Genomic DNA, 18,504 nt, shown 5'->3' with positions numbered 1-18,504 from the left:
CCTGTGCTCCGCAACAAGAGAGGCCGCGATAGTGAGAGGCCCGCGCACAGCGATGAAAAGAGTGGCCCCCGCTCGCCGGAACTAGAGAAAGCCCTCGCACAGAAACGAAGACCCAACACAGCCAAAAATAATAAATAAATAAATAAATAGAAATTAGAGCACTGAATGTAAGATGAGAAAAGTTTAAAAAAAAAAAAAAAAGACAGGACTTCAAGATGCTGAAAATATCAGTATGGTTGTCTGCTCTCGGCCCACCCATCCTGCAGGCCTGCCCCCCCATTAAAGAAAAAACCAACACAAATGCAGCCCAAATCTCTCAAAGTCCACTTTCTGCTCACATACGCTGACCTCCTCTGGGGTCTCAGCTTGTGATTTTGCACTGGCCTCCTGGAATTAGGCAGTACAGCCCAGCTGACCTTGGCACCCCTCTGGTCCCTCCCATAGCTCCCTATTCACTAGGGACGCCCATGCTGCAGCCCCGTGGTGCCTGGACCACCCCAGTTGAGGGAGCCGGTGTTCCTCAGCCAGGAGCAGTAGATTCCTCTCTCCGGCTCCGGAGACATGTCCTGTCGCTTTCTCTTCTCTCCCTGTCCAGGTTCCGACTCCATCTACTAAGCTGCCTTGGGTAGAACAGAGAATGGGCACCTCTGCCTTGACTGGAGGGAAAATTGTGTCATTGCTGTTTCAGCAACGCTGGGAAACTACCGTCGACGTGTAGGGAGGGTGAAGTCTTCCATATGTTTGGGAAAGTAGAAGTTAAACAAGATTGAGGACTTCCCTGGTGGCACAGTGGTTAAGAATCTGCCTGCCAATGCAGGGGACACGGGTTCGAGCCCTGGTCTGGGAAGATCCCACATGCCGCAGAGCAACGAAGCCCGTGTGCCACAACTACCAAGCCTCCGCTCTAGAGCCCACGAGCCACAACTACTGAGCCCCTGTGCCGCAACTACTGAGCCCACGTGCCACAACTACTGAAGCCCGCGCGCCTAGAGCCTGGGCTCCGCAACAAGAGAAGCCACCACAATGAGAAGCCCGCACACCGCAACGAAAAGTAGCCCCTGCTCGCTGCAACTAGAGAAAGCCCATGTGCAGCAACGAAGACCCAACACAGCCAAAAATTAAAAAAACAAACAAACAAAAACAAAAAAACCACCCACAGATTGAGCAGGTTCCTTTCCTGCAGAAGTTCTCTGGGCATATGCTGTGCTCATGCCCAGCCTCTGAGAGGTGGGGAGCATAGGCAACATTCCCCAAACTTACTTGACAACCATGGAAACCTCTTTTGGCAGAGCATCTCCCTGAAAACACGCTTTGGGAATTGCTGCATCACAGTGATTTGGGCAAAACTTTCTTTTCCCCTTCTGAGGAATGAGCTATTTGAGGTTCAGGGCTAAAGCCTTCACATCTCAGTCTGCCCCACATAACCTGGTCCCCAGCCCTGAGCACCAGAGACACACAAAGAAAGAATGGAGAAAGTATAACAAAGTATGATGGTGAAATATTTGATCTACTTACCGCTAGGGGGTCCATATGACGGGTTTTGTTTTTACTGGATTGATTCCGGGACACAAGTTACAGGTTGTTTTAACACAGCTTAGAGGCGTGATTACTCTGCTAGGCTCTCATTAGCATGTGTCTATGTGTGTGTGTGTGTGTGTGTGTGTGTGTGTGTGTGTGTGCACCTGGGCAGGTGTGGGCACTCAACTCACAGGGGCGGGGGCACAGCAGGGAGGGAAGCGTGGGAAGCCGATTCACCAGCCCCATGCTTTGTGCCTCTCTCCCCAAGGCACTGGGTTGAAATAAGAGATTCTGACAATTATGATCATTAGCCAATGAAACTGCTTGCATCTTCACAAGGTCTCAGCTCCTACAAAGGAATTCCAAGTGACCTTGTCCCCCCACAGACACCACTGATAGAGCTGTTCATCTACTCAGCCCTTCCTTCATTCTCCAAACACTCAGGAAGCACCTCCTATGTGTCACGCACCAGGCACACAGCAGATAAACAATAGGGGAGACCCTTACCCCTGAAATACCCTGCTTATTTCCCAAAGCTCTTAATGTAGGTTGAAATGATCTCAAATATCTGTTACCTAGTTTATAGTCTGCCTCGTCCCCCACCCTTACCACTATAATATAAGCTCTTTGAGCATAAAGAACTTGTTCATTATTTTCTCTCCAGTGCCTAGAACAATGCCTGGCACATAGTAGGCACTTAATAAGTATTTCTCGATTATAAAGGAATATGTATGGAACGTACAAGTTTAAGCAAGCATGAAATGGCTAAACAACAAAACTTCAGGGAGTTAACACATGGATGGTGGCTTTTATGCCTTGACGTGATAAGAGGGGACACCACAAAAAGTAAGAATATAATTTGGGGCTTTAAAGTGGTGGGGGAGATTCCCTATAGGAAGCCTTGAGATCAGAAAGCTGAACACTTCTTACCAAAAGCCAGAAAGACTCATAATCCCCTCTGGTCACAGCCACTCAGAAAAGCCCAAGTTTATAACAGGCAGGACAGCAGGTGCATTCCCAGGACTGGAGCAAAATTGCACTCTCTTTTATTTTATTGGTTTATAATATTATATAAGTTTCATGTGTACAATATTATATTCGACTTCTGTATACACGACAGCATGCTCACCACCAAAAGTTTAGTTTCCATCCATAACCATACAGTTGACCCTCTTCACCCGTGTTGCCCACCCTCCTTCCCCTCTGGTAACTGCTACTACGTTCTCTGTATCTATGTGTTTGTTCTTGTTTGGTTTGGCTTGTTCATTTTATTTTATTCTACACTTGAGTGAAACCATACAGTGTTTGTCTTTCTCTGTCTGACTTACCTCACTTACGTTAATACCCTCAAGGTCCACCCGTGTTGTTAACAAATGGCAAGATTTCATCTTTTTTTTTTATGGCTGAGTGGTATACCATTCTATATACAGTTGACCCTTGAACAGCATGAGTTTGGACTGCATGAGTCCACTTACATGCAGATTTTTTTTCAATAGTAGATATCATAGTACTACATGGTCCACAGTTTGTTGAATCAGCAGATGTGGAATGGCAGATACAGAGGACCCACCTATATGGAGAGTCGACTATAAGTTATACTTGGATTTTCGACTGTGCCCCTAATCCCTGCTTTGTTCAAGGGTCAACTGCATATATCACATCTTCTGTATCCATTCATCTGTTGATGGGCACTTAGGTTGTTTCCACATCTTGGCTATTGTAAAAAACGCTGTGGTGAATATTGGAGTGCATGTATCTTCCAAATTAGTGTTTTTTAAAAATTCTTCAGTTAAATACCCAGAGGTGGAATTGCTGGATCATATGGTAATTCTATTCTTAATATTTTGAGGACCCTCCATACTGTTTTCCATAGTGGCTCCACCAGTTTTCATTCTCACCAACAATGCACGAGGGTTCCCTTTCTCCACAGCCTGCCTCTCCAACACTTATTTCTTGCCTTTTTGATAACAGCCATTCTAACAGGCATGTGGTGATATCTAATTGTTTCGATTCACATTTCCCTAGTGATTAGTGACGTTGAACATCTTTTCATGTTGGCAAAAATTGGCAAATCTGCCAATTTTTCAATCAAGTTGTTTGGTTTTCTTATTGTTGAGTTCTTTACATATTTTGGATATTAATCTCTTATTGGATATATGATTTGCAAATATCTTTTCCCATTAGGTAGGTGTCTTTTTGTTCTGTTGATTTCCTTTGCTGTGCAGAGCTTTTTAGTTTGATATAGCCCCATGTGCTTATTTTTGCTTTTGTTTCCCTTGCTCGAGGAAACATATCCAGAAATATTGCTAAGACTGATTCAAAGGGTGTACTGTCTATGTTTTTTCTAGGAGTTTTATGGTTTCAGGTCTCACATTCAAGTCTTTGATCCATTTTGATTTACTAGCAGAAAGAAAAATTAAGAAAACAATCCCATTTACAATTGCAACTACAAAAAAATAAAATATCTAGGAATAAATTTAACCACAGAAGTTAAATTTATTAACCTGTACACTGAAAACTATAAGCCATTGTTGAATAAAATTGAAGAAACACCAAGAAATGGAAAGATATTTCAGGCTCATGAACTGAAAGAATTAACATTGTTAAAATGTCCATATTACCTAAAGCAATATATAGACTGAATGCAATCCCTATCAAAATCTCAATGACATTTTTCACAAAAATAGAACAAAAATTCTAAAATTTATATGGAAACACAAAAGGCCAAATAGCCAGAGTGATTCTGAGAAAAAAGAACAAAGCTGAAGATATCACACTCCCTGATTTCAAATTATATTACAAAGTTATAGTAATCAAAATAGCATGGTATTGGCTGGAAAACAGACACATAGATCAATGGAACAGAACTGAAATCCCAGAAATAAACCCACACATATATGGACAATTAATTTATGACAAAGAAGCAAAGAACATACAATGGAGAAAGGATAGTCTCTTCAATAAATGGTGTTGGACATTTTCTTTCATTTTATCAAAGTAGATTTGATTTACAGTGTTTCAGGTATATAACAAAGTGATTCAGTTTTATATATATATATATATATATATATATATTCTTTTCAGATTCTTTCCATTATAGGAAAGAATTACAAATTCATTACAAATCTTGAATATAGTTCTCTTTACTATACTGTAGGTCCTGGTTATTTATCTATTTTGTACATAGTGGTGTGTGTCTGTTAATTCCAAACTCCTAATTTATCCCACCCCCACCTTTCCCCTTTGGTAACAATGCTTGTTTTCTATGTCTGTGAGTCTGTTTCTGTGTTGTAAATAAGTTCATTTGTATCATATTTTAGATTCCACATATAAGTGATATCATATGAAAAAAAATAAATGGTGTTGGGAAAACTGGACAGACACATGCAAAAGAATAAAACTAGGCCACTATTTCACATCATACACAAAGTCGCAATCTTGAAATCTGCATAGGCTGTCAGCAGACATGGCAAAAAGAAGTAGCTTGCATTTTTAAAATACTGGTTTAATAAACAACCTAAACTTACACATAAAGGAAACAGAAAATGAGCAAACAAAACCCAAAGTTAATAGAAGAAATAATAAAGATCATAGCAGAAACAAATGAAATAGAGACTACAAAAACGATAGAAAAGATCAGTGAAAATAAGAGCTGGTTCTTTGAAAAGATAAATACAATTGATAAACCTTTAGCCAGACTCATCAAGGAAAAAAGAGAGAGTGCCCAAATAATTAAAATCAGAATGAAAGAGGAGAAGTCAAAACAGAAATAGAATCATATGAGATTACTACAAACAATTATATGCCAATAAAATGGACAACCTAGAAGAAATGGATACATTCCTGAAAATGTATAATCTCCCAAATCTGAATCAGGAAGAAATACAAAATATGAACAGACCAATTACCAGTAATGATATTGAATAAGTAATTTTAAAACTCCCTATAAACAAAAGTCCAGGACCAGACAGCTTCACAGGTTAATTCTACCAAACATTTAAAGAAGAGTTAACACTGATTCCTCTCAAATTATTCCAAAAAACTGAAGAGGAAGGAATGCTTCCAAACTCTTTCTATAGGGCCAGCATCACCCTGATATGAAAACCAGAAAAAGAAACCACAAAAAAAAGAGAAAATTACTGGTCAATATCACTGATGAACATAGATGCAAAAATCCTCAACAAAACATTAGCAAATCAAATTCAACAATACATTAAAAATATCATATACCATGATCAAGTGGGATTTATCCCAGGAATGCAAGGATGCTTCAATATTACCACAAATCAGTAAATGTGCTACACCACATTAACAAATTGAAGAATAAAAATCATATGATCATCTCAATAGATGCAGAAAAAACTTTTGACACAATTCAACATCCATTTACGATAAAAACTCTCAACAAAGTGGGTATAGAGGGAACATACCTCAACATAATAAAGGCCATATCTGACAAACATACAGACAATATCATACTCAATGGTGAAAAGCTGAAAACATTTCCTCTAAGATCCGGAAGAAGACAAGGGTGCCCACTCTTACCACTTTTATTCAACATAGTATTGGAAGTCTTAGTCACAGAAATCAGACAAGAAAAAGAAAAAAGGAATTCAGATTGGAAAGGAAGAAGTGAAACTGTCACTGTTTGCAGATGACATGACACTATATATAAAAAATCATAAAGATGCTACTAAAAAAACTATTAGAACTAAAAAATGAATTCAGTTAAGTTGCAGAATATAAAATTAATATACAGAAATCTGTTGCATTTCTAAACACTAACAACAAAGTATCAGAAAGAGAAATTAAGAAAATAATCCCACTTATACAATTGCATAAAAAAGAATAAAATATCTGGGGGTAAATCTAACTAAGGAGGCAAAAGGCCTGTAAAGGAGGTCAACTATAAAACGCTGATGAAAGAAACCGAAGATGACACAAACAGATGGAAAGATATACTGTTCTCATGGAATGGAAGAGTTAAAATAATCATACTAACCGAGGCAATTTACATTTTAAATGTAATTCCTATCAAAATACCAATGGCATTTTTTTTCACAGAATTATAACAAATAATTCAAAGATTTGTATGGAAGCACAAAAGACCTGAATAGCCAAAACAACCTTGAGAAAGAAGAACAAAGCTGGAGGTATCACGCTCCCTGGTTTCAAACTATACTACAAAGCTACAGTAATCAAAACAGTATGGTACCGACAAAAAACAGACATATAGATCATTGGAACAGAATAGAGAGCCCAGAAATAAACTAACAATTATATGGTCAATTAATCTACAACAAAGGATGCAAGAATATACAATATGGGAAAAGACAGCCTCTTCAATAAATGGTGCTGGGAAAACTGGACAGCCACCTGCAAAAGAATAAAACTGGACTACTTTCTCAGACCATGTACAAAAATATATACAATGGAATATTACTCAGCCATAAAAAGAAAAAGAAATGAAATGGAGGTGTTTGTAATGAGGTGGATGGAGTTAGAGTCTGTCATACAGAGTGAAGTAAGTCAGAAAGAGAAAAACAAATACAGTATGCTAACACATATATATGGAATCTAAGGGAAAAAAAAAAAAAGAGGTCATGAAGAACGTAGTGGCAAGATGGGAATAAAGACACAGACCTACTAGAGAATGGACTTGAGGATATGGGGAGGGGGAGGGGTGAGATGTGACAGGGTGAGAGAGTGTCATGGACATATATACACTACCAAATGTAAAATAGATAACTAGTGGGAAGCAGCCGCATAGCACAGGGAGATCAGCTCGGTGCTTTGTGACCACCTAGAGGGGTGGGATAGGGAGGGTGGGAGGGAGGGAGATGCAAGAGGGAAGAGATATGGCAACATATGTATATGTGTAACTGATTCACTTTGTTGTAAAGCAGAAGCTAGCACACCATTGTAAAGCAATTATACTTCAATAAAGATGTTTAAAAAAAAAAAAAAAATAAAAAAATAAACTCAAAATGGATTAAAGACTTGAATGTAAGACCTGAAACCATAAAATTCTTAGAAGAAAACATAGACAGTACACTCTTTGACACTGGTCTTAGGAATACTTTTCTGGATATGTGTCCTCAGGCAAAGGAAACAAAAGCAAAAATAAACAAATGGGACTACACCAAACTAAAAAGCCTTTGCACAGTGTAGGAAACAATCAACAAAATGAAAATGCAGCCTACTGAATGGGAGAATATATTTGCAGGATTAATATACAAAATATACAAAGAACTCATACAACTCAACACCAAACAAACAACTGATTAAAAAATGGGCCAACAGGCACATGAGAAAAAGTTCAATATCACTTATCATCAGGGAAATGCAAATCAGAACCTCAGTGAGATATCACTTCACACTTGTCAGAATGGCTGTTATCAAAAAGACAACAATGAAGTGTGGCAAGAATGTGGAGAAAAGGGAACCCTGTGCACTGTTGGTGGGAATGTAAATTGGTGCAGCCACTGTGAAAACAGTATGGAAGTTCCTCAAAAAATTAAAAATAGAACTATCATATTGTCCAGCAATTCCACTTCTGGGTATTTTTCCAAAGAAAACAAAAGCACTAATTCAAAAAGATATATACACCTCCAATGTTCACTGTAGCATTATTCGCAATAGCCAAGATATAGAAGCAATCTAAATGTCCACTGAGAGGTGAATGGATAAAGAAGTTGTGGTGTGTGTGTGTGTATATATATATATATATATATATATATATATATATATATATATATATATACATATATATGTGTATATATATATATACATATATATACACATATATATACAATGGAATATTAGTCAGCCATAAAAAAGAATGAAATCTTGCCCTTTGTGACAACACGGATAGACCTAGAGGGTATTATGCTAAGCAAAATAAGTCAGACAGAGAAAAAGAAATACTGGATGATTTCACTTATATGTGGAATCTAAAAAACAAATTAAATGAACAAACCGAACAAAAGAGAAACAGAGTCATAGACACAGAACAAATAGGTGGTTGCCAGAGGGGAGAGGGAGGGGTGGGGAGATGAGTGAAATAGGTGAAGGAAATTAAGAGGTACAAACTTCCAGTTACAAAAGTCATGGGGATGAAATGTACAGCATGGGAAATATAGTCAATAATTCTGTAATATCTTTATTATGGTGACAAATGGTAGCTAGACTTATCATGGTGATCATTTTGTAATGTATAGAAATATCGAATCACTATGTTGTGCATCAGCAACCAACCTAACTGTAGGTCAAATATACTTCAAAAATAAACAAACTTGTAGAAAAAGAGATCAGTTGCAGATGACATTGATACTCTATGTAGAGAACCCTAAAGACTCCACACAAAAACTATTAGAACTAACAAATGAATTCAGCAAGGCAGCAGGATACAAGATTAACACACAGAAATATGTTGCATTGTTTTACACTAATAATGAAATATTAGAAAGGGAAAGTAAAAAAAAAAAAAAGCCATTTAAAATTGGGTCCAAAAAAATACCTAGGAATAAACTTAACCAAAGAGGTTTCTAGATTACATACTGAAAACTATGAAACATTGATAAAGGAAATTGAAGATGATTCAAAGGAAAAGAAAGATATCCCATGCTCTTGGATTAGAAGAATTAACACTGTTTAAATGGTCAAACTACCCAAAGCAATCTACAGACTTAATCTGATCCCTATCAAAATACTCATGACATTTTCCACAGAACTAGAACAAATAATACTAGAATTTAGATGGAACCACAAATGACCCAGAATTGCCAAAGCAATCCTGGGTAAAAAGTACAAAGCTGGAGGCATAACCCTCCCAGACTTCAGACAATACTACAAAGCTACAGTAATCAAAACAGCATGGTATTGGCACAAAAACAAAACTATAGATCAGTGAAACAGAATAAAGAGCCCATAAATAAACCCACACAGCTATGGTCAATTAATCTACAGCAAAGGAGAAAAGGATATGCAATGAAGAAAAGGCAATCTCTTCAACAAGTGGTGTTGGGAAAGCTGGAAAGCTACCTGTAAATCAATAAAATAAGAACACTCCCTCACACCAAATACAAAAATAAACACAAAATGGTTTAAAGACCTAAATATAAGACATGACACCATAAAAATCCTAAAAGAGAACATAGGCAAAAAAATTCTCTGACATAAATCGTAGCAATATTTTCTTATATCAGTCTCCCAAGGCAAAAGAAATAAAAGAAAAATGAACAAATGGGACCTAATCAAACTTAAAAGCCTTTGCACGGTGAAGGAAACCATCATCAAAATGAAAAAGCAACCTATGGAATGGGAGAAAATATTAGCCAATGATGCTACCAACAAGGGGTTAACATCTAAAATATACTAACAGCTCAAAAAACTCAATATATAAAAAAAAAACAGACCAATCAAAAGATGGGCAGAAGACCTAAATAGACATTTCTCAAAAGAAGACATACAGATGATCAACAGACACATGAAAGATGCTCAACTTTGCTAATTATTAGAGAAGTGCACATCAAAACCACAATGAGGTGTCATCTCACACCAGTCAGAATGGCTATCATCAAAAAGTCTACAAATAATAAATGCTGGAGAAAAGGGAACCCTCCTACACTGTTGGTGGGAATGTACATTGGTGCAGCCACTATGGAAAACAGTATGGAGCTTCTTTAAAAAATAAACTACCATGTGATCCAGCAATCCCACTACTGGGCATATACCCTGAGAAAACCATAATTTAAAAAGAGTGATGGGCTTCCCTGGTGGCGCAGTGGTTAAGAATCTGCCTGCCAATGCAGGGGACACGGGTTCGAGCCCTGGTCTGGGAAGATCCCACATGCCGCAGAGCGGCTAGGACCGTGAGCCACGACTACTTAGCCTGCGTGTCTGGAGCCCGTGCTCCGCAACAAGAGAGGCCGCGACAGTAAGAGGCCCGCGCACCGCGATGAAGAGTGGCCCCCGCTCGCCGGAACTGGAGAAAGCCCTCGCACAGAAACGAAGACCCAACACACCCAAAAATAAATAAATAAATAAATTTATTTTAAAAAAAGAGTGATGTACCACAATGCTCATTGCAGCACTATTTACAATAGCCAGGACATGGAAGCAACCTAAGTGTCCATCGACAGATGAATGGATAAAGAAGATGTGGCACATATATACAATGGAATATTACTCAGCCATAAAAAGAAATGAAATTGAGTTATTTGTAGTGACGTGGGTGGACCTAGAGTCTGTCATACAGAGTGAAGTAAGTCAGAAAGAGAAAAACAAATACCGTATACTAACACATACATATGGAATCTAAAAAAAAAAAAAGGTTCTGAAGAACCTAGGGGCAGGACAGGAATACAGACGCAGACGTAGAGAATGGACTTGAGGACGTGGGGAGGGGGAAGGGTGAGCTGGGATGAAGTGAGAGAGTGGCACTGACATATATACACTACCAAATGTAAAATAGATAGCTAGTGGGAAGCAGGCACATAGCACATGGAGATGAGCTTGGGGCTTTGTGACCACCTAGAGGGGTGGGATAGGGAGGGTGGGAGGGAGACGCAAGACTGAGGGGATATGGGGATATACGTGTACGTATAGCTGATTCACTTTGTTACAAGCAGAAACTAACACAACAGTGTAAAGCAATTATACTCCAATAAAGATGTTAAAAAAAAATAAAATAATAAAATAAAATGAGGATAATGATAAAAAAAAAGATACCTTATATGATTTTTAAAAAAAAAGATACATCTCTCAGGGGTGGTGGGATGAATTGGGAGATTGGGATTGACATATATACACTAATATGTATAAAATAGATTAATAAGAACCTGCTGTGTAAAATAAATAAATAAATAAAATTCAACAACAACAAAAAGATACATACATCTCAATGTTCATAGCAGCACTATTTACAATAGCCAAGACATGGAAGCAACCCAAGTGCCCAACAGACGATTAGTTTAAGAAGATGTGGTATATTTACACAATGGAATATCACTCAGCCATAAAAAGAATGAAATATTGCCATTAGCAGCAACATAGATGGACCTAGAGAATATCATACTAAGTGATGTAAGTCAGACAGAGAAAAACAAAACAGAAATAGACTCACAGATGGAAAACAAACTTATGGTTCCCAAAGGGGAGAGGGAGTCGGGGAGGGATAAATTACGAGTATGGGATTAACAGATACAAACCACTATACATAAAATAGATAAGCAACAAGGATTTACTGTCTAGCACAGGGAACAATATTCAGTATCTTGTAATAACCTATAATGGAAAATAATCTGAAAAATAACTGGATCACTGTGCTGTACACCTGAAACTAACACAATATTGTAGACCAGCTATACTTCAATTTAAAAAGAAAGAAAGAAAGAAAAAGAGATCAGATATGTGGTTACCAGGGGCGGGGGTGGGGTGGGTGGAGGAGGTAGAATTGGATGAAGGTGGTCAAAAGGTACAAACTTCCAGTTATAAGATAAATAAGTAGTAGGGATGTAATGTACCACATGATAAATATAATTAACGCTGCTGTATGATATCTATGAAAGTTCTTAAGAGAGTAAATCGTGAGTTCTCATCACAAGGAGAACTTTATACTTTGAACAAACACAAAGACAGAATTTTCTGCATAACCATCCAGTGTGAATTAGCAGGGGAACCAAAAGCAGTGTAGAAGTCATAATAACAGTAACAAGAATCACTAACACCTACTGAGTCTGTGTTCTAAGCCTTCTCTACTCATTAGCTCATTTAATTCTCACAACAACTCGATGAGGGGGATTCTACTATTATTCTCATTTTTTCAGAGGAGGAAATGGAAGCTCAGAGAAGTTAGTGATTTGTCCAAAATTGCACAGCTTCTGCAGATCCAGGAGTCATGCTCTGCTTTGGTTTTCCAAAGAAGACATACTAACACATACTAAGATTGTAAATAGCATACTGGTAATGAACATCTAGCCCAGACAAGAAGGGATCTCCTTCCTAAGCCTCATCTGGGAAAGGATCTCACCTGGTCGTTAACACCAGCGCCCAGAGAGTCCTCAGATCTGTAGGTTATTCATAAATTAGTGTTGCTAGATTTATGTTTACCCATTTAGTCCATGGTGTGTAGTTTTCTTTCTATGTATGGGTTCAGTCATTTCCAACTAATTCTTCCATTGCCTTAAAAGGTTATAATTAACAACAACAAAAACCTTTAGGTATCTCCAAGTAGAGGGAATTAGGCCACGAAAATAAAACAGGTGAAATCTTGTTTTCCACAAAAACAGACTAAGTCAATGCCCCCTTCCAGAATGGGCCTGTTCATGCCTGGGTGGGCTGCCTGTCACCCTCGTCCAGGAGACGGGTGTTCTGCACCATTCCTACCTCCATGTGGCCTTTGATGAGAGTTGGTAGCGTCCAGGCTGTGGATAAGGAACGGGCTTTTGTTTGGGTAAGAATCTATCTTCTGATCTACCTTCAAGTCCTCCATGATATCTACAACCCAACATTTCTGAAATCAAATACAGCATCTTCTCCCCAGACTTACTTTTTACCTGGGTTTCCCGTCTCAGGGAAGGGCACCAACGCCCTTCAGTGGTCCAGGCTGGAAAACTTGGTATCATCTTCATCTCCCAGCCCTATCTCCTGCATCACTCTTTGCCCCCCAGATGACTCTGCGATCTGTCTTTCCCATCTCTATCGTCACCCTCCAGCCCATGCCCTGTACTGTGGCACCAGCCCCTTCATCCCTCTGCCCTCTCTTTTGCCAGTCTGCCCTCCATGCACCAGCCCCAGGGACTCCCAAAGCTCAAATTCATTGGTGCCAGTACTCAGCCTCACAGCCTACCTGACTTCCTCCTGCCTTATAGGATCCTTACAGAGGATCAGGCCCCAGTTTTCTTTCTGGTTTTCAACGTCTTCATAAATCTGGCCTGCACCGACCTTTCTGCCTTATCTCCCATTGAACCTCTCTGTGTACATGTCTCCCCATCAGTTTCTCAACTACTCCATTAACTGCCACATTTTTATGCCTTTGCTCATGACATTATGTTCCTTATTAATGGTGACGAAGTATTTGATACCTTCTCATGCATTAATTAGGTACTGTGCCAAATGCTTTATGAGCATCATCTTGTTTAATCTTTACAATATCCCTAAATATTATATTCTCACTGTATTATGTATGAGGAAACTGAAGTTTAGATAGAGTATAGTAACTTCTCTTCCATTCACACCTGGATCCCAGGTGTGTCCAGGTATGTCCTCCCCATACACTATAGTGATTGGCTCAATCTTTGGTTTGATATTTATCTGTCACTGTTTCCATGTCGGTCCCCCAACTAGACTGCAGGGCCTTCAAGGGATGTGTCACCCTGTGCCCAGCACAGTGCCCAGAAACTGAGCAGGTGAGAATAAAACCCACATCTTGGGCCCTGTGTGTCTGAACACTTAGAGCAGCCTTTTTCTAATTCATGCATTAACTCAACAAGTATTCATTGTATACCTACTCTGTGTTAAAGGACTGTTTCCAGAATTGGGGAGATAGTGTTGATTTAAGCAAACGAGCTCCCTGCCTCTTAGATGCCAACCTTCTTGTTACAAAAGCTATGAAAGGAACAAACAGACGAGATGATAGCGAGTGTCTATGGGGGACTGTTTTTTTTATCACTCTCCCAAGGGAAGTTCAATGCAACAAACATTCATTGGTACCTTCTCAGTGCAGGGGAATAGAAAATTGGATGAGAGTTGCTCACACATTGAAGGCGGAAAAAGTCAAAGAAATAATTAACAATAAGGGTGATGACTGTCCTGTTGTGATTAATGTAAAGTGTTTTAGGGAATGAAAATGGCCAGGAGAAATCCCAGAAGGCTTCTTAGAGGAGGTGATATTTAAGCAAGGCCCTGAAGAGTGAGTAGAAGCTGACCAAGCAGCATAGTAAAAGTGCTGAATGGGCAGAGGAACAGCAGGAGTGAAGCATGAAAAAGCCTAGTGATTTCAGCAAGCAGGCAGGGGCCAGGTGTGGTCATGGCCCCACCTGCCAGGCCATCTCATCTCAGGTATCAGTTTTCTCAGTCCCTGACTCAGAAAGACTTGTTGCCTCTAGGAACTGCTGCTCCTTTCTCCAGGGCTGCTGTGCTCTGCTCATAGCCAACACACTGTGACTGCATCTCCATAGCATCTCCCAGCAGGCACTGGAGCTGCCAGTGAGGCTGGCAGTGGAGGACTGTAGAGTCTTGTGGGAAAGCACAGTGCCCAGGGCCTCCCAGGCCCCGCCTACTGCTGGCGAGCATCCTCATCTTCAGAAGAGAGGCACGTGGTGGAGGGGAAAGGATGGAACACCCCTCCTAGCTGGACAGCCAGCTTCATCCTGGCTGTCAGCAGAAGCACGCAGGCTGCAGCTGTGGATACCTAGTGGATGCTGCTTGGCTCCCAGTTCTCAGAAGCAAGGCTTATGTCCCACCCCCGACTCAGCCCTGCCACAGACTAAGGACTGAGGACCACAGCTGAGCACGGCTGGGAGGGAATTCAGGAGCCGCAGCATACTAGCCCCTGAAGCTCGTCTGTGCTGATTGTGTGTCTGGCTCTGGGAGCTCATCTTGCCCTGCCTGGCTCGCTTGTCTAATGCCTCATTTCCGCAGAAGCACCAGAGCATAGTGGTCTGGAGTCAGACTGCTTTGGGGCAGTTCACGTCCAGGTTCAGCCACCAACCAGCCGTTACTCACCCCCTCTGAATGTCAGTTTTCACATCTGTGAAATGGGAATTTCACCTCCCAGTGCTGCTGGGTGAGTTAGAGGAGATGATGCACCTAAAGCTCTTGGTCCAGTGCTGGGCACAGAGTGGATGCTCCTCTGATTCTCCCCCTCCCCCCACCCCCGCTGCTCTCCGTCTGCAGCTTGGGATAAGGGTGACTCCTGAATCTACAATTCCAGTCCCACCTCTTGCCCACGCCTGATCCCCAGGAGCCACCATGTGCTGTTGGGGTAGATTTTGGGTCCCCCAGCCCCGTGGATGTGTCTATCTATCACCTGCCCCTTCTCCCCACTTCAGGTGGGTCCTGGCCTCTCCCATCCACCTGAAGTTAGCTGGGTCAAGTCTCCCGCAGGCACCAGCTCTGTGTTCCTGTCCAGTTCTCCTCCGAGGAGGCTGGGTCCAGGCTGGCTCCCAGGGTCTCCCTGCCCCTCTGAGAGGGAGCCACGGCTGCGCTAATGCCATTCCCCATACCCATGCCTGGGTTTTGCTCCAGCCAAGGCCCTCACTCTGCTTGCCTGGTAATGGTTGGGGGAGTGAGCTGATGGGCAAAAAAGAGGCTCCATTTCTCTCTGGGACCAATTTGTGAGTTTTCGAAGGCAGCCCTTGCTCTCCGTTTCTGCCTCATTTCTGCCTGCCTGCTGCTCCCCTTCATTCTACTGGCTGTTAGGATTCTGAAGGAGGCCAGAGAGGTGGGAATCACCCTCTACCAGCCAGCCAGGAGGGAAAGCAAATGCCCATCCGGAGGTGGGAGGTGGGCAGTGGGGAGCAGCCTCCAGGGGACTGGGAGGGCCAGAGAGAGGGTGAGTCCTGTAGGTGGACACCTATGCAGAACAACCCGCTTTGGTGCCCTTTTCTCTTGAAAAGAGGCAATGATGCCTAGTGGTTAGGAGCACAGCCTGGAGTTCCATGAGGCAGGGTTTGAGGCCCAGCTCTGCCCCCGCTAGCTGATAACAGGACAGTGGAGAGGTCAGCCAACACCAACTCGTCCACCATCTACAGGCTGCATGACCTCAGACAAGCTTGTCAAGCTCCGTGTGTCTCAAAGGCCTTGACTATAGATTTGCAGAGTGATCTTGCTAGTATTTGAGTTTAGTCAAACACGATTTAAGTATTATTAGGATCGTCTGTGTGACCTTGTAACATTGCTTAACCTCTCTGAACTATATCTCGACTCACAGAGTTTGGGAGGATTGAGTGAGATGCTGCACGTATAGCCCTCAGCAGAGAACTCTTGATAAACTGCAGTGAGTGTTGTTTTTATGACCATATTTCATTGATTCCAAATCACACTTCTTTTGTCAACATTTTAACATCCCTGAAATGGAGATGGGTCTTGCAGTAGATGATAAGAAAGCACTGTGTCATACTTTAACTGGTGGCACTTTTTTCTTTCTTAGGGAAGTACATCAAATTATGTATCTTACAGTCAGTGGTGTTTCAGCATTTATGAAATCAAAGCAGACCAAGGCAAGAAGGAGAGTTCTCACCGAGGACGTGGTCCTGCTGTATCCTGAGGGTATCCCACATGCCCTGGCCCCCCGGAACGAGTCCTGGTCACCTGGCATCCAGTGACTTCCTCCCAACCCACCCTTCTCCTGCCTCTCCATGACATCTGCCTGCTCTTTCCCCTGGGAGTGAGCTCGATGTCCTTCCACAGGGACGTTTGGAGTCCTTATTCAGAGAGGCAACTGCTCTGCTTTTATGTTGCTCATGAGGGCCCTGAAGAGGTGAGGGTGGGTGAGAGCTGGATGGCCCTTGATCCTCTGTTGGGGCAGAGGATCAAGGGCCACCCAGTGGGTGTGCACTGGGATCCCATCCTCACTGTGCCACTAGGTGGGAGCACAGTTTCTTTGCCACTCTCCAGTGACCCCAGGGCTGTGGGAAAACAGGACACAGACCTGAGCTAAGTGTCAGTCCCAGAGGGGAAGGTTCTGAAGTGGGATAGCTCTGGCTGCTCCATGGTTTCTATGGAAGGACTACAAAGCTGAGAATCCCAGGAAAGGCGAGACGTAAGGGAGGTCAGGTCGTGGTTTCTGTCCTATGGCTGGCACCCGCGACCTCCTCACCCAACACAGCACCCCCAAGCCTCTGAAAGTTCTGCTGCTGCCTCAACTGCTTCAACCCCCTCCCTGGGGTCCCCCTCCCTGAATTTCCCATGATCCAGAAACTAAACAGTTAATGCCTGGCCCCAAAGGGGGTTCTGACTGGCTGCTGCCCCTCCCCTCCCAGGCTGGTAGTTACTTATACAGAATATCACCCCTGACTCCCCCAAGCTAATTCCGACTTTCAGCTTCCTTGGGATCAGTCCCGACTATATGGGGCCGTGAGCTTATTTAGCCTCAAGGAAGGAAACCTTCTTATCTGGGGCACCCACTCTGTGCCTGGCCCTGTGCCTGGACTTCACACAGACTTTCTCACTGAGTCCTTCCCACGTATCAAGAGGTGGAGGAGGAAACAGGCTTGGAGTGTAGCTGCTCGCCCAGGGAGAGGCTAGGATGCACTCAGAGCACGGATCTGTCTGCCGGCATCTCTTGGCTCACATAGCCCCCTCCACTCCTTAATCTTAAGCAGGGATCCAACCTCTCCTGCAACCCAGAATCCGCCAACAAAGCATGATCAAAGGCGAGGAGGTCGTGTCTGTCTGGAGCCCAGGGTAAAGGCAGGCCGTGCTGCCAGCTGCAGCCTGGGGCCCATGCCGAGCAGGGAGCTGCATGCACCCTCAGCTCTCACCCTTGGTCTGCAAAGCCATTAGATATGCAGAATCTCATCTTGTTCCTGGGCAGCGGAGGGCTCTGAGTCACAGGAGGTGACATTGCTCTCCAACAGGTAAGTTGTTCAACAGATGGGCAGTTGAGTGGCAAAGAAATACATTATTAATGCTTCTGGTTAAATTAACTGATTAAAACCACCCCAGGTAAAAATGTACGTATCAGTGCTTAGCCCATAGCTAATGAGGAATTAATGGAATACGGCTGCGTCTTTGTAATGAAACACAGACAGGGGCTGTCTGGAAAGACTCTCTCTCTCCAGCAACAGCGGCAGGGGGTAGGGGTGGGAGGCCTGACTCATCTGTTAAAGGGACCTCAACTGCTTGGCATGGGGCAAGGTGGGGAAGAGAAACCTAAGGGGGCATCGTTGGGCCTTACTGGAGACCTGAGAAATCTGGAGTCTTTGACCCTGATTTTCTGGAGCCTTGGAGGGGGCTCAAGGCAGAAGAAGTGGGCCAGTC

The 18,504-nt window shown here is 42.2% G+C and overlaps 1 protein-coding gene across 1 annotated transcript in view; it reads right to left on the bottom strand.

Moving 5' to 3' along the window:
• Positions 1-18,504, bottom strand: part of GRIK3 (glutamate ionotropic receptor kainate type subunit 3) — a 231,769-nt gene that overhangs the window by 103,086 nt on the left and 110,179 nt on the right. The window lies entirely within an intron of this gene.

The sequence above is a fragment of the Eubalaena glacialis genome, chromosome 3 (assembly GCF_028564815.1).
Source record: "Eubalaena glacialis isolate mEubGla1 chromosome 3, mEubGla1.1.hap2.+ XY, whole genome shotgun sequence".
In the NCBI taxonomy this organism is placed as follows: Eukaryota; Metazoa; Chordata; class Mammalia; order Artiodactyla; family Balaenidae; genus Eubalaena; species Eubalaena glacialis.
Note: the sequence above shows the minus strand (reverse complement) of the source record. Positions and strands in the feature narration are given on the sequence as shown.